The following is a 17,538-nucleotide window of genomic DNA, read 5'->3' as shown; positions in this document are numbered from 1 at the left end:
ACAATAATTTAGTGGTTACCAGAGGGTAAGGGGGTGGGGGGTGGGTGATGAGGGTAAAGGGGGTCAAATATATGGTGATGGAAGGAGAACTGACTCTGGGTGGTGAACACACAATGGGATTTATAGACGATGTAATACAGAATTGTACACCTGAAATCTATGTAAATTTACTAACAATTGTCACCCCAATAAAATTATAAAAAAAAAAAAAAAAAAAAAAGATAAACTTCCCCTGATTCACTCTAAGATGCCCTGCAAAGACATCTGCCTTTTCTTCTTGGATGTACTAAACCCAACTGCTTTGTGGCAGTACTTCCGGCTGACCTTGGCTGGTATCTTACCCACGGGAGAGCTCCTCCAACCCTGTGGGGGAGGACCCTGGAGTGACAGGTGCTGAGCCCAGTAGAGAGGCCCTTGCAGAGAAAATTAAGCCTCTTAAAGTGCCCTCAATGTGATCTCTCAGACCCAGGAATAATCTACACTCCCCTTGAAGATTTGCCATGCATGACCTTGGACTACACTCAGGAAATATCTTCACTTACATCAAAGTAGGTTCTAGACAAAGTGTCAAGTAATTAAATGGGCTATCTTGAAGCAATGAACAGCAAGAGAGGAGTTTTAATTTAAGCACACAGAGCTTTGGGGCTCTCTAACCTGGCTACTTGAGAGCAGTGCTGAGGGAAACACGGAATGTCCCCGCTGATCTGCAGGAATTCATTCCACTCAGCCATATGAGAAAAAGGATACATCTCTCTGTTCATCAAGTGGACTCTGGGGACGCGTGATGCACCACAACAATTCACCAGAACATCAGGGTCGATGAGAAACACTTCAGACAAGTGAATTTACCATCTTCAATTCAGTGACAAAAGTTACCAAGCAGACGGCTTAAGTGCCCCTCTTCAGAGATAAAAACGGAGAGGCAACCATTTGTTTCCAGCTAGCTGTCCTCTGCAGGTGCCTTCCATCACTCAACAAGAATTCAGCAAGGATGTGTTTCATTCATTCAATAGCTGAACCCCTAATTCTCAACACGTGACCTAAAAAAATATTGCTCCCTCGAGACACTGCCTTTCCACCTCAACATTACTCTCTTCCTTGGCTCAAATCTGGGAAAGATTTACTTTTCCTTATTCAACACTAAGCTCTATAACCAGCAAGTCTTCATCACCAATTACTCATTAAACAATTTTTGTTGAGTCCCCACTAAGTGCTGGGCATTGTTCTAGACACCGGGGGACACAGTGCTAGAAGACAGTTTCTTTCATGGCGCTTATATATTCTAGGGTCATGAGGTAGACAACATATGAATCACATATGTAATATCAGGGAATGATAAATTATATGAAAATAAAATAGGAAGAGGCCTCAGCTAGGAGGTGGCAGGGAGACGTCTGAGAAGGTGACACTGCGGCTGACTCCTAAATGAAGTGATGTGTGAAAGAGTACCTCCAACCTTCAGAAGCTAGGAAGAGCAGATCCGGCAGGAAAGCTGGAGTTGGAGTGGCCAGGGCATAGGAGGAGAACTGGGTAAGGACCGTGCCATGGAAGCCAGGAGAAGAAAGCGTCCTAAGGAAAGTGCAATCAGCTGGCGAACTGCTGCTGAGAGGCTGCAGGAGACGCCCACAGAGAGTGCCACCTGGAGATGACTGTGTGGCTGCAGGTACTGGACGGGGCGAAAGCTGAATTGGAATGAGTTCAAGACGGAATGAGAGGGAGGAAACGAAGCAGAAAGGAGGACGATTCTTTCAGAAATACGACTGGGCCAGCAGAGGAATGGGAGAACAGCTGACTGGAACACAGGGTCAAGAGTGTGTGGTTGCTGCTGCTGTTTTTTCCTTCAGATGAGCGACGACCGCATGTTTCTCATGGAGGTCATCCATCAGACAGGGAAAACTAGTGCTGCAGGAGCAGAAGGAGCTACGTGCATGAGTGACAGCCTTGCCTGCCAACAGAGAATAGGATCCGATGCTCACGGGCTCACAATGCACATGTGGTTATGGTGCAGGTAGGAGAGCAGATTTCGCAGGAAAAGATGATGAAACTAGTTTGTAATTGCTTCCTTTGCTCAGGGAGATAAGCCACGTCACCAGCTGAGAGTTGGGGTGGGGACAGAAACCCAGTGGACCCGGCTGTGCCAAGAGTCCCCCTTGAGGTTGGTGGTCATAATTCAAAAGTGACACGATCCAGATGACCGCGTGTTTTCTCCAGCCCAGTTCATCAGCCTGGGACAGGAGCAGAGGAGGCAGAGGGTGGGGTTTTCCCAAGAAAGATGAATGGAGAAAGAGCCAAGGTGACAGTGTATGCAAGCACCTCAGCTGGGGGCAGGGGGGGGGGGGGAGGTGACAGGACAAGAGGAAGATGATGAACAATGAAAAAGTGGAAGGGTCGCCAGGTCAGAGGCCCTGATAGGGTGAAGGCTAGGTGGAATTGCGTAATAAAGGGAGTAAGATGAAAGAGAGAAGGGGAGGGTCAGCCTGGAACATCTGTCAAGTTTGGTTAGAGGTTCAGTTATTGGTCCACAACCATGTTTTCAAATGATGGGCTGCAAGTTTAGTGGGTAGTAAAATCAATGTCGTGGGTCATGACCAGCAATTTTTTGAAATGAAACAGAATAAAAAGTGTGAGTCCATTATACCTAGGAAGGGTAAATATTGTTTTGGGAAACCTGTTTCAGTTACATACGTGTGTTTGTATTGGCCATCACATAAGATGTATTTCTCCTGTAAATTGGGGTTTAAAAAAATCTTCAAGGACAGTAGGGCAAGGTTTCTCAACTTGGCACTGCTGGTATTTTAGATCACATAATCCTTTGTGGCAGGACCATCCTGGGCACTACAGGGCGTTTACCAGAACCCCTGGCCTCCACTCATGAAATGCCATAGCACCCCTTCCTCTCCTGAAGTTGTGACAGACAAAAATGTCTCCAGACATTGTCAAATATTCTCCGGGTGGCAAAACTGCTGAGAACCAGTTGTCTAGAGATAACCATGAGAGGGGTGACTGACGTAGGGTAGAGAAAATGATAACTGAAAGAGAGTTGATCAAGGGACTACATAGAGTGGACAATCTAGGTAGACGTTCAAGTCACCAAATGGGACCGTCAATGGGAGGAAGAAGTATGGGCCAGATGAACAAAATCTTCAAGGAATGAGGCCAAGCGACCCAGAGGACTGTAGATGAGTGTTCTCCACCCTGGCTCCACATGAGAATTACCCGGAGGACTTACCCATCAATACCCAAGGCCCTCCCAAACCAACTACATCAGAATCCCCAGGTGGTTCCAATGTGCAGCCAGGATGGAGAACCCTACAGAAGAGACCCATCCTACAAGGCCCAGCTCAAGAACGACCTCTCTCATGAAAATTTCTGTCTCATGTCACTTTTCATACACTCCACTACCATGACCAATTTTGCTTTGTTTATAACTTACATGTGAAATCATTAGAAAAGAATACAAGACACTAAAATTAAGTGGCTAAAAACAGAACAAGTGTTTATTTGCTAAAGAATTTTAGAATTAGGGGATCCACTAATAGGAAGGGGAGCCTTTTAAGGGAATATCTTGTTTTGAGCTTTGGATCATCCAAGACTCTCAAGGACACCCAGGTACGTGAGGGTCACCAAGAGAAGCCAAGCACTTAGGCGTCACTGATAAGCATTATTAGAAATGTGTCCCCTCTGGAGACACTGTAGTAAACACTTGTTAAAATAATGGCTATTGAACTTAATTTCCTCCAAAAAAAATGTACCAATCATCAGATCACAACACAATTTAAACAACATTTATCATCTGGTCACCATTTTCTTCCCAATACTCTTCACATGTAGCCAACTATTATTCATTAAAAGAAATCAATGACATCAAGTATTGAATACGTATGTGTATAGGATGAAAAAGCAAAACGTAAAAAAAGGGAACCAGAGACTCTCTAACAGTCCTCTTCACCTACCCATGTGAATCCATTATAGAATATTTAAAACAATACTGACCTTCCCTGTTCATTAAACACATACATCTATCTATAAAACATCACTAAATCCACAAACACCTACAACAGTTACAGACACCAGTTAGGTAATATAACCCAGATATTTATTTTTCCTCCACTTGTGAAATTCATAAAATCGAGTTATCTGGCCTTGATTGGCATTCTGACTTTCGTCCATGATAAGGCAGAGCCCTGGCGGGATGAGAACACAGAGGAAGTTGTTTCTCTAAACCAATTGTTCTCCAAGTGTGGTCCGTGGCCAGCAAAGTCAGCATGACCTGGGAGCTTACTAAAATGCAAAGGATCAGACCCCACCCAAGACATAAAGAACCTGAAACTCTGGCCCCAAACTCTGGGTTTTAACAAGCCCTCTGGGTGATTCTGACGCATTCAAGCTTAGGAACCATTGACTGAATCTAAATCATGGTTTTCAAATTGTGCAGCAGACCAGGGTCATGTGGTATGTACTTTTTAAAATATGGAGGGAGGTTCCACTGCTTTTGAAAGTTTGGTTTTAGCAGTAACTGCCAAGAACTCATAAATTTTATCAAGTTGCAAAAATCACAGTAGGAGGCAGGATTGAAAATGGTACAGATGGAGCAATCGGCCAAGCAATCGTGTGGAAGGAGAGCTGGGTTCAAATGCCAGCACAGCCACTGAACAGCACCCCTCTGGCCCCAGATCGGAAAACCAAGTTTGAGGAGATGCTGCTGCTTCAGTTGGCCAGAAGACCTCCCCTCCATGGACCGCCACTGGTCTTCCCTGAGAATAGGATCAGAGAAAGTCAAGGAAAAGGAGAGCGCCTCTTACGAGCTCTCATGATCTGTTGTGTCCACTACTCTCTCAGGGGATTGAGGTAAACAGCTTTTCCTGAATCCATCTTTTACACTCAAGAAACTTACCAAAAGTTGGGAAATCTCAGAATTTTATTTTATTTTATTATTTTTTTTTTCAGAATTTTAGAATGTAATTCACTGAAGGTTTCCAAAGAGACAAGAGGTTGGTGCATGCATCAGAGAAAGCAAGCGTGATATTGCCCAGCTTTTGTTTTCAAAGTGGTTCCAGATGAGTTTCCCATTTATTAACCAAATAATATTTTAAAGTGTTTTCATACAGAAAAGCCTGCGTGTTTGAGCAGACAAACGACTCAAGGTATATGTAGAGTAAGTTAATCATCCCTCACTCCCCACTGCCAATTTTAAATAATATTAAGTTTTGTGTGTCCTTTCACATCTTTCCCCAAGGTCATATACATAGGGCTTCTTCTTTTTTAAATCAGAAATAGGATCATACGATACTCTGCAACTCCATTACATTTACTATTATTATGAATATCCCTCACAAATAATCCACAGTATGGAGATATAGATATATATTAGTATGGATATATATATATATATATATATATATATATATATCCTATGTTATTAATCCTACTGATGGACATTCATGTTGCCTCTAGTTTATTTACTTCAATAAACATCCTCACACACAAATCCTCACAGGCTGATGTTTTTATTTCTGTAAAACAGGACTCCATACACAGGATTTTGGGTCATATGGCATATATGTTCCAAACTCCCATGGAAACTATCTGATTTCCCTAAAGGCTACAGCAATTCATACTCCCCCCAAGAGCCAAAGTTTCCTGCCCTCCACACATCCAACAGAAGATGCTACCAACCTTTAGCGCGTGGGTCAACTGGATGGACAGAAAACTAATCTCTCTTTGCTTTTTAATTTGCATTTCCCTTACCATTATGGAGGCTGAGAGTCTTTTCATGTTTACTGACCAGTTGTGTTTCTTCTTTTGGAGATTATTCATATCCTCTGCTCATCTTTCTATTTTGTTGTCCTTCAAGTGCTATTTAGTCACACACTTACCACTCCCCCGAGTCTCTTACATACATAAAGGACACAGACTATCACCTCCTAAGAACTCAGTGTATGGGAGTGAGGGGACAGGATGTCTTCTTAGCATGAAGTACATGATAAGCCATAAAAGACAACTGCTGAATAAGTGGACAGCTGACGTGGAGAATTTGTTAAGATTGCAGCTAGATGAGTAAAAAGGAAATACAAACATTCATTTCTTGTTCTACATATTCAGAATAGCATCACTTTGGCTGAAATTAAATTACCAGTTAAGAGAAAAACAAAACCATGGTATTGTCAATGACTCTGAAAATGCATTGTGAAATGGGTGGCAGTCTTAATTCGTAGCTCAGAGTGACACATAAATAAAGGCTCTCACAACCAAAACATTCTGTACCAGCCTTGTCCACTAGTTGCCATTTAAATGGCACCTGCCACTAAGTCAAGGATTGTTAGGATAGTCAATGACAGGAGAAGCCTAACGTAAGCATTCTGTTTTTTGTTTTTTATCCCCACCCCCTTCCAAGATATTTCTGCCTTTCAAAATCTGCTTATTGGGTAAGGAGGTGTGGGGAGGGCCTGCAGGGCAAGTTTGACAGAGTTCAGATTCCTTAACTCTTTTAACTTTAGGCAAAACATCTGGTTATACCCACCATTTATCCCCATTATTTGTAATAGTTCTCTTTGGCTTATGTTTTAACTAGTCTCCTCATTAAATATAAAAGTAATGGGATTAAAAAGTTCTGGGGGAAAGTACTGTAATTAAAAAGGCACCAGTAGGGTATGTTAAGCTATAATTCTGACCCTGCTTATTAAGTTTTCCTTCTTGTCTTTAAAATTTTTTGTACCCAATAAAAATAACTTTGAATTATTTAACACTTTTTAGTACTTCCTGTATTGGCCAAACATCACCCAAAATCTCCAAGAAAACATTATGACTCAAAAGTTCTGGAGCAAAAATGTCACACATCACAAGTTTTAGACACTGTCCCAAGAGTCTGGGCATGCCACATACACCACAACACACACAATACATAGCCTGTTAAATTGACAGGCAACTCTCCAAAACACATAAGTGTTTTCTAACCTTTTGAAGTTACAAAATCTTCTTAATAGGAAAAAAAAATGCAGGAACTTTGATCCAGTCATGAAGTTATAATAAGAATCAGGCAAGAGGCAACATAGCACAATTTATAAACTTTGTTAAGAGAGACATAAAAAATCGATATCAGTTGTAATATCTCTGTTACAGAGGATCATAAGAGACCACTACGAACAATGGTACACCAACAAACTTTATAATCTAGAAGAAATGGATATATTCCTAGAAACATACAACCTAACAAGACTGAATCATTGTGAAACAGAAAATGTGAACAGACCAATTACTAGCAAAAAGATTGAATTAGTAATCCAAAACCTGCCAAAAACAAAACTCCAGGACCAGACAGCTTAACTGGTGGAGTCTACCAAACATTCAAAGAAGAATTAACACCTCAATTTCTCAAACTCTTCCAGAAAATAGAAGAGAGGGGAACTCTTCCAAACATATTTTATGAGGCCAGCATTACCCTGATACCAGAACCAAATAAAGATGCCACAAAAAGAATTATAGGCTAATATCCTTGATGAACAAACATGCAAAAATCCTCAACAAAATATTAGCACACAGAATTCAACAATACACTAAGAGCATCATATGCCATGATCAAATCGGATTTGTGAAACGGATACTAGAATGATTCAATACCCACAAATAAGTCAATATAATACACCACATTAACAAAGTGAAGAATAAAAATTATACAATACCTTGATAGATGCAAAAAAAAAGCAGTTGACAAAATTCAACATCCATTTATGATAAAAACTCTCAACAAAGCAGCTACAGAGGAAACATACCTCAACATAATAAAGGCCGTATATGACAAGCCCACAGCTAACATAATACTCAATGGTGAAAAGCTGAAAGCTTTTCCTCTAAGATCAGGAACAAGACACAGATGTCCACTCTTGCCATTTTTGTTCAACATAGTATTAAAAGTCCTAGCCAGAGCAATTAGACAAGAAAAAGAAATAAAGGTATCCAAAGTGGAAATAAAGGTATCCAAAGTGGAAAGGACAAAGTAACACGGTCACTATTTGTAGATGATGTATTATATACAGAAAACTTTAGAGATTCCATCAAAAAACTGTGAAAACTAATGAATGAATTCAGAAATGTTGCAGGATACAATATCAATACATAAAAATCTGTTGTTTCTTTACACTACCAATGAACTATCAGAAAGAGTAATTACCGAAATAATTCCATTTACCATTGCACCAAAAAGAATAAAATACCTAAGAAAAAATTTAACCAAGGAGGTGAAAGACCCACACACTGATAACTACAAGACATTAATGCAAAAAATTGAGGAAGATACAAATAAATGAAAAGTCATTCAGTGCTCATGGTTTGGAATTAATATCGTTAAAATATCCATACTACCCAAAGCAATATAAAGATTCAATGCAATCCCCATCAAAATTCCAATGGCATTTTTCATAGAAATAAAACAAACAATCCAACTATTTGTATACAACCACAAAAGACCCCAAATAGCCAAGGCAATCTTGAGAAATAAGAGCAAAGCTGGAGGCATAATGCTCACTCACTTGAAACGTATTACAAAACTATCAGCATTGAAACAGCATGGTATTGGCATAAAACATACACATAGATAAATGGAACAGAGAGCCCAGAACTAAACCCATGAATCTGTGGTCAATTAATTTACAACAAAAGAGCCAAGATTATACAATGGAGAAAAGACAGTATCTTCAATAAATGATGTTGGGAAAACTGGACAGCCACACACAAAAGAATGAAACCAGCCCACTATCTCACACCATACATAAAAAATTAACTTAAAATGATAAAGACTTGAATATAAAGCCTGAAACCATAAAACTCCTAGACGAAAACATAGATACAATAGTAATAATCTCCTTCACATAGGTCTCAGAGATAAATATTTTTAATCTGACACCAAAAGCAAAAGCAACAAAAGCAAAAATAAACAAGTGGAATTACACCAAACTAAAAAGCTTCTGTACAGCAAAGGAAACCATCAACAAATTTGGTGGGACTGTGAATTGGTGCAGGTACTGAGGAGAACTGTATGGAGGTTCCTCAAAGAGTTGAAAACAGAATTGCCATATGATCCAGCAGTTCCACTTCGGGGTATTTATCCAAAGAAACTTAATACACTACTTTAAAAAGACATATGCCCCCAATGTTCACTGAAGCATCATTTGCAATGGTCAAGATATGGAAGTAACCTGGGTGTCCATCGATAGACAGGTGGCTAACGAAGATGTGGCATATATATGCAATGGAATATTGCTCAGCCATAAAAAGAAAAAAAATGAAATCTTACCATTTTCGACAACACGGATGGATCTAGAAGGTATTATGCTAAATGAAATGGGTCAGAGAAAGACAAATGCCATATGATTTCACTCATATGTGGAATCTAAAGAACAAAACAGACGAACAAACAAAACAGAAACAAACTTATAGATACACAGAACATTTTGATGGTTGCCAGATGAGGAAGGGGAAGGGATTGAGATGTACCAATTGCCATTGTGGAAGCAGTCACCAAATGTAGAGCACATCCGGGGAGTATGGTCAATAGTATTGTGATGGTTATGTGTGGTGTCAGATGGGCGCTAGACTTGTTAGGGTGATCGCTTCATAACTTACATAGATGTCGAGTCACTACGTATGTTGTACACCTGAAGCTGATATGGTATTATGTGTCAGCTGTAGCTGAAATTTTTAAAAATGTATGAAAAAAAGAAACTGTGGTATATATACATACAATGGGATAGTATTCAGCCATAAAAAATAATGAAATCTTGCCATTTGTGACAACATGGATGGACCTCAGGGGCATTGTGCTTAATGAAATAAATCAGACAAAAAAAAAATACTGTATCATCTTTCTTGTATGTGGAATCTAAAAAAAACCCAAGCTCACAGATACAGAGAACAAATTGGTGGTTGCCAGAGGGGAGGGGTGGAGGTGGGATGAATGGGTGAACTTTTTTTAGCTTAAATAAATTGAATGAAAATGTTTTTAAATAGATAAATATTATGGTAGAAGATTTGGGAATGAAGGTTAAAGAGTTTACAATGAAACTTCTCTTTTTATTTCGGCCTCACTGAGAAAACTTCCCTTTTTTAAAGTTAATTTTTATTATGTTTATTTTAATACATGCACAAAAATATGTGGCATATGTAGTTATAAAACATAATGGTAAAACAAATAAACACATCTTAGATTAAGTTTCTTTTTTCTGAGCATAGTTGGTAAAAATTTATATTGTTCATCACCTGTAACCATACTTAACTACTCTTGGGAACTAATAATATGTTGGGAAGGAGGAGTGGAAGAGTGAGGGAATCAGTATAATTTGGAGATATAAATGACAGAAACTAGACTAGAACATACACACACACACACACACACACACACACACACACACACACACAGAGCTCTTTGTAAAACCTGACTTCACTTAAATATACTCTGGGGAAGTGTTTGAAAAACTCTGAACAAGTAGGTTTAGCAGTAGATGAATTCAAGACACACACGTAAGCCTACGCCTGTAAAGAACATCCCCAGTAATTCATTCAACAGGGTCAACGAAAAAAGTTCACTTTTCCTTTAGAAATAGAAGCACATCAATGCCAAAAATAGAGATTTTAAGAACTCTTTAGTGTGTCCTTGATAATCCGAGTGGGTACAAAGGCAGAAGGAAACCAGTGACTTCCCTAAACCGAACAACCCTGTGTTTCTGTAATCCAAGGTACCACCTCTGAGACGGGATGGAGAAACAACCCTGTGTTTCTGTAATTCAAGGTACCTTTCTGCAACTGATTTGATTCACTCCTTAATTAGTTATGGTAATTTTAGATCAATGTACCTTGGGCTCTGGGTATTGTCCACAATTCTAGGGCTTAATGAAAAAAATTAGCATTCATGCAGGTATCTCCCCTCCTGCCCCCCTCCCCTCTCAAGGCCACTTGCCATACCCTAACCCCTCACTTTTTGTGTAGATACCCTAAATCAGCAATCAAGGGAACATGGCTGACATTCACACTGGAGGCACTTGGTGAAGAGGAAAGGAAGGAGCACCCTAGTCGTGACATCACAGGGCACAGCTCAGAGATAAAAGCTTTCCCTCCCTCCTCCCACCGCCATCCCCCGTTTCTGTGATCCCTTCAAGCCTCTCCAATGATGAAGCCCCAGTGCTGACATGACCTCAAACACTATGGCATCATTTGTACAAGACACCAAGGAGCAAGGCTGGCAAATTCCTGCATTCGGCTGATTGTAGATCAGCCAACACGCCCTTCCCCTGCCCCTTCACAAAGCAAAGATCACGATCCATTTCAAAAGTAAAGATTCCCCACCGCCCCACTCCCGAGAAGTCGCCCTAGAGACGGGCAGAGACACACTCCGACGAAGGCCATCCCTCGGCACACCAGGTCGTATCAGAAGCCGAAGTGAGTGGTACTTAGAACACCAGGGCACTTGTAAGTTGCACGTCCACGCTCCGAAACGTCATCCCTCCCCTCCCGTCGTTAGCTGTGTCTTGGGCAATGCCAACACTTCAGCTCATTCCTCCCCCACCTCCTGGAAACAACCGGAGGTGAGTTTTCACAAGGCACTGGGATTCTCACTCAGCTCCCTTCCGCCAGTCACCTCGGCTCTTCACGGGCAACAAAAACCCGCGTTTCCCCACGCGTCACTGAAGCCCCAACTTCTGGCAACCCTCACCTCGCCTGCACGAGCTGCCGTCGCCGCCGCAGCCTAGGAGGCGAGCGGAGGAGGTTCGGGCCGGTCTAGGGCCCGGGGGCGATCGCAAGCCAGGCCCTCGGCCCTGAGCCGCGCAGCCGGGCGCCTGTTTCCCTGCAGCGTGGGCTCCCGCGCTGTGCGGAGCGATCGGCGAACCCTGGCGCCGGGAAGACGCCCTGCACCCGGCGCGCGGCTGGAGCGGAGCGCCCGGGCGGCGGGGGCGGCGGGGCGAGGGGCGTGTGCCGTGTGCCCTGCCCTCCGAGCCCGGACGCCGCGTCCCGGCGGGACGGGGCCGGGAGGCGAGTGCGGCGCGCCGGCCCTGACGGCAGCCCGGGGCCCTCGACCCGGGCTGGACCGGCCTGGCGGCGCGCTGCAGCCCGCGCGCCCTTGCGGGGACAGCCGCCCTGCTGACCCTGCGCGGCAGCCTCCGCGCCGGCCTCCAAGCCAAACTTTTCGGGCGAAACCCGCTCCTGTCTCTCCCGCCGGGGCGCCCCACTATCCCCGGGGCCCAGAAACTGTTCACCCCCTCGCCTCCGCAGCCAAGACCCACTGAAAATATGGCGCCTCGAACGTCGTTCCGCGGTCCCCTCAGGGAATCCCGAAAGGCCAGTCTCCGGGACCCCCGGCTCCCTGCGGGCGCGAAACTGCAGCTGGTGGGGCCGAGGAAGGGAAGGCGCCGCTCGCCCAGTGCGACACTGACTCCAAATCCTGCTCTCGCTCTGCGCCCGGCGCTGCCCGCGTCCTTCGGCCACAGCAGTTTGCTGGTGGAGAAATTGCCAAGGCAAGGGGAGTCGTGGGATGGGCAGGTCTGAGAGTCCGGGACGGGGGACGGAGCTCCGCACCCGCCGGCTGTCTATGCCCCGAGCCTCGGCCCGAGACTTGTTTGCAAAGTGGCGCTGAGTCGGGGCGGCCAGTGCTGGAATGAAGCCGCTCCGCCCGCGCCAACTCTCCCGGCGCAGCCGCCCGGCCGGGGCCGAGGGGACACTCCAGGCAGGCCAGGCTGCTGGTCAAAGCCCAGTTACCGGAAACCCAGCGGGAGCCCCGGAGGGGACCAGTTGCCCACCGCCGAGAATCCGCTTTGGGGCGCCGGCGGCGAAGCTGTTTGCAAACCGCTGCAGCCGGCTCGAGTGCCGTGAAACATACATGTGCAATAGACAGGTGCATTAATTTTATTTTATTTTTATTTTCCTGCAAAAAGCCTTCCTAGAATATCAAATCTGGGAGCTTTGAGGGTTTGGGGGTTTTTCTTTCTTCATTGGCATCACTCACGAGATGCAAAAGGGAGGAAAACACCACCCACATTTTCCTTCTGTCGGGAGGGAAAAGACACGAGAAATTCCTGCAACGTGCATGCAGCTGGAGGAAGAGGAAAACCCGAGTGAGCCGTGCGCCTTACCGGGGGATGCATTTACTGTCTCACGGCGGAGCGCCTGCCCGGGAGTGCAGCCGGCGTCCCCCTGCGCGCCCGGCGACCGCTCTGCTCCCGCAGCCTCTGCCGCCGCCGCCGCCGCCGCTGGCTCCGGGCGCGGAACAAGAGCCGAAGGCGAGCGCGAGCGCACGGCCCGCGAGCGCAGGGAGGGCAGGAAGCGCGTCATCACTGGGGGACGGCGTGGCCCCGCGCGGCTCCAGTCCGGCCGCCGCGCCGCGCAGCCCCGCCGCGGGGCCCGCACCCGCGCCCTCGAGCTCCTCCTGGGTCTCTACCCGGCGGTCGGGAGCTTGGAAGGTCCGCGAGGGAAGGCGAGGCGCCGGCCGAGCCGTCGCGGGGACAGGAGGGCGCAGGGTGACCCCCGCTCCCCAGAATTCGGGCTCTGCGGTGTAAAGGAGATGGGGTTGGGCCAGGGAGCGCGGAGGGAGGCGGCGTCTTGTGGAATGCGGCCCCGGGCTGCGCGGAGCGCTGCCCCCGACCACTGGCCGGGTCCTGGAGGGAGGCAGGTGTGGGGCAACGAAAGGACCTTGTCCGGCTGCGATGCCGCCGGCGGGAACTGGCGGGAAGACGGGGTCTCTCCGCACGTGTTGCACCCTCGGACACCGAAACCGCTGGTCAGAGGTCACTGAGGTTTTCCGAGAACCGCTTTAGGGTTGGGGGACGTACCCCATGAAGTTGATAAGAAAACAGTGTTCTCCTGCCTCCTGCGCCCTTGAAGAGTCATTGCTAGACCTCTTACATGTACACAGTCATTAGGTGACGGGGAACGACGTGGAGGTTTTTAACGGGACCAGGCGACAAATCCCAGGACACTGGTTCCTGTGATCCCGTTTTTAAAAACTAGGATATACGAAGGGAATCAGAAAAGGACGGACAGATAAACACCAGGCTGTTAACCAGGTCTCAGTGGTTGGCGGAATTACGGGTGATTTTTCTTTTTCTGCTTTAGTTCTGGTTACCGAGTTTTCTGTAAGGGACACATTACTTTTGTAATTTCAAAGTAAACGTTTTTAAATAAGAAAGGAACTGGCTTCCCACCCCCCCACCTCCATCCCAATACAAAACGACCAAGGTAGAATCCTCTTCCTACGAAAATAAGTAGCAAATTTCTTCGATTCCTCTTAAATGAAACTACTGCAACTTTATAGTGTTTCTCAGAGCACGAAACTGCTGTCTCTGTAAACTGGAGGGGAGTGAGTTGATTTCGTAAATTGGAACTATCTTGAAGAAGTCCCCCCCGGGACATTGGATAAGACTGGACTTTCTGTAAGAACAATAGCATGTCTTTGTCTAGGCTGATGCGCTTGATTTTATTAGGACTGCAGAGATCTTTATAACCTGAGGGTGCAGCTTTGTAACATTGCAGAAAATAAATGTTATAAATCAAAAAGTACAGCCGGAGAACCAATTAATTGGCAACTTGAGAAAGTCCTAAAAGTTGTAGGGTATAGACTGTTCCTAGTTGCACAAGTAAAATGTTTCTGTTCAAACTTTTTTTTTAATTGGGGAATACTGGGAGACAGTGTGTTTCTCCAGGGCCCATTAGTTCCAAGTAGTTCCACGTTGTCGTTCAGTCTAGTTGTGGAGGGCGCAGCTCAGCTCCAAGTCCAGACCCAGTTTTCAATCTTTGGTTGCAGGGCGCGCAGCCCACCATCCCAGGTGGGAATTGAACCAGCAACCTTGTTGAGAGCTCGAGCTCTCACCAACTGAGCCATCTGGGCCTCCCCTCTGGAAGCTCAGCGGCAGCTGGTTCTCTTCAATCTAGTTGTGGAGGGCGCAGCTCACTGGTCCACGTGGGAATCAAACCGGCAGCCCTGTTGATCAGAGCTCGCATTCTAACCAACTGAGCCATCCGGCCGCCCTTCACCACAGCTTTTAAAAATATTCATCAGTCTAACAGAAGAACTGATGGTGGCAGCAAGCCACCTCGGGATAGTTAAAAAGTAAATGTTTATTGATTTCTGTAAGAGATTGGTAATAAGCTCATTAAATTAATGCCACCTAAGTTGTCCCTTGGTTTACTGACAAAGAGCTATCATTTTTATAGTTCATATGCCAGGTTTACATAAGAAGTTCATCAAAACAGAAAAATTGATTACAACTAAAATCATTTTTTTCCCTTCCACTTAGACCTTGTTCCATAAGGGCCCATCATGCACCTCAACATCTGTTGCATTTCAAGATATTCCATCACTTACTTCACTCTTCTCAGAGTATCCCCAGGCTCTTTCACTGCCTGCCAATGAGATGCTGTTTAATATTAGAAGGTAAGCTCCATGACAGCAAGGATCTTATCTGCATCTCCCTACCTAAAAAAGGGCCTGGCACTTAGTGAGTGCTCAATAAATATTCATTTCATGAAAATAGCAAATTTGTTCACTATTTGGCTAGTTCCTAAGTTATTTGAAAAATTCTTTCTCCTATCAGACTGTCAGCGTAATCCTGGGATGCTAAGAGCTTGTGGAGTGATAGCCTTTAAATTTATTGTTTTCAAATAGCAGCCAATTTCTAAGATCGAGCAGTGAGGTGAAAGTGTCTGAATATCTGTGCATTACTAATCTAATTAGCACTATTTTGTGGCTCTCTGAGATCAGTCAAACCCTTTAGTGAGAACATCAATCCTAGAACTCTTTGCTTTACTCCTAGATTCTAACCAAATGACTTTGAGCATTTAATTTATTTTTATTATGCCTCAGTTTCCCTAACCTCTCATGACCTCAGATTCACTTACTGTTTCTTTAGAAAAACCAAGTCTAACCATTCTACAGCCCAATAGTATATTTTTCAATAACTTCCCCAATAGAAGTAAAATTGATATTACCAGTAACCTGTAGTAAGTGCTCTGAAACTGAGATTCCTCCCCTAGGCCTGAAAAGATAGTTATTTCTAAATGTAGTTGAGTTATTCAATTTCTAAATTGAGTCAGTTACTAGTGGTCTCTCTCTATACTAGTCACAGTGATCGTAGTTTCATTGTAGACCAGCAAAAAAATCTGACTTAACAAGTTCACGTTATTGGGCTTTGTCTCCACCCAGCCGAGAAAACATGGTGGCAGTTTACCTTAGAGTATCTGGGGCGTGAGGTACAAACTCATTCCATCTAAGCAATTTACCAAGACTTCACATTGTCCCACTTCCTTCCTAGGTCATTAGGAACTAAAACTATATACATTTCATATGAATAAATAGTGCAGTATTTGGGGAAGTAAATCAAACAGATACCTTCCAAGTCAATAAATACATCTAGTACTAAAATCCATTTTTATTATAAGCTAGAACTATAAATACCAAACCAGATATGTCTTGATGCTAAAGAGCCAGATGATAAAAAATCGCTGTCTCCCCCATTGCACTATTAGTCGTAACCTGCTGTCTTCCTGTGTGCACTTGTATATACTTGAACAAACTCAACTGTCTATATTGAAGAGCAAAAAGAAATTCCACCAAATATTTTGTTCCACTTTTGTTTATAAGATCATATTTTGTGTTATGTTAAGATACCTTCTAGGGATTCTTTGATACAATACACCAACAGTTCATGATGTTTTCCCCCTTTCAAAATTATTTGTGTACACTTCCTGGAACAAGGTAAATATGGGAACTACATTTTCAAAAAATTGCCTATTGCTTAGAACCAGATATAAAAACAAGTTACTCAGGCTTCTATTATCATATGACATCTTTAGGTTTATAGAAATCCTAGGAGAGAATATTACCCAATAATTACAGAGGGAATAGTATCTGAGTTTCAATACAGCATATAACTAAGTTACTTTCATTTTATTTGAAAGGCAGCCATTTGACATTTTGCAAGAATTAATATATTTTAGTTTTTTTAGCTGTCTCTAAGCATGGGGCCTCACCTCATTCCTGACTATTCAGGATGGAGTGACAGGTACAGATTTAAATACGTTTTTAAGAGAAAATTGCTCCCATGGATTCAGGAAATGATTGTTATTATTGTACCCCATACAGGATATGCTTAAGATGAGCTTTTCTTTTCCTATGCTATATAAAACACACTATGGAAGCTTCTTTAAATGTCTTGGAAGAAACATACTGTCTAGAAGAATACCAGTAATTATCATGCTAAATTGGATTTATCTTTAATCCAAATAAAATGGCAATTTAACAATATGTGAGGCAGGATGGTTTTTTTTTTGATTGTTGCTCATTGATTTGAGAAGGGGTTATTATACAGTAGTTAAAGATACTTTTGACATATTTTCATTGTGGATCATCAAAACTTTTATTAAACATGTACCTCTCATGTAAGTCTCTTTGAGACTCTACGATAATAACCTTATTCAGCACTGAGTTAGTGAGGCAATCTTACCCCACAGTTCACCCCCATTTTCCCACAAAGCAGTTTATTCCTTTATTGATCTTTGGCC

The 17,538-nt window shown here is 43.7% G+C and overlaps 1 protein-coding gene across 6 annotated transcripts in view; it reads right to left on the bottom strand.

The window, feature by feature from the left end:
- Window positions 1-13,300, bottom strand: part of TLN2 (talin 2) — a 410,032-nt gene extending 396,732 nt beyond the window's left edge. For 2 of the 6 annotated variants that reach the window (XM_081049585.1, XM_081049591.1), the window contains exon 1: window positions 13,116-13,300. The gene's annotated coding sequence lies outside the window, so the exon portion shown is untranslated. The remainder of the gene's footprint in view (window positions 1-13,115) is intronic. The other 4 variants (XM_081049588.1, XM_081049590.1, XM_081049589.1 and 1 more) reach the window with 3 other exon arrangements.
- Between the last annotated feature and the right edge of the window lie 4,238 nt (window positions 13,301-17,538).

Source organism: Rhinolophus hipposideros (assembly GCF_964194185.1).
Source record: "Rhinolophus hipposideros genome assembly, chromosome: 5".
In the NCBI taxonomy this organism is placed as follows: Eukaryota; Metazoa; Chordata; class Mammalia; order Chiroptera; family Rhinolophidae; genus Rhinolophus; species Rhinolophus hipposideros.
This window is presented reverse-complemented; position numbering and strand designations above follow the sequence as displayed.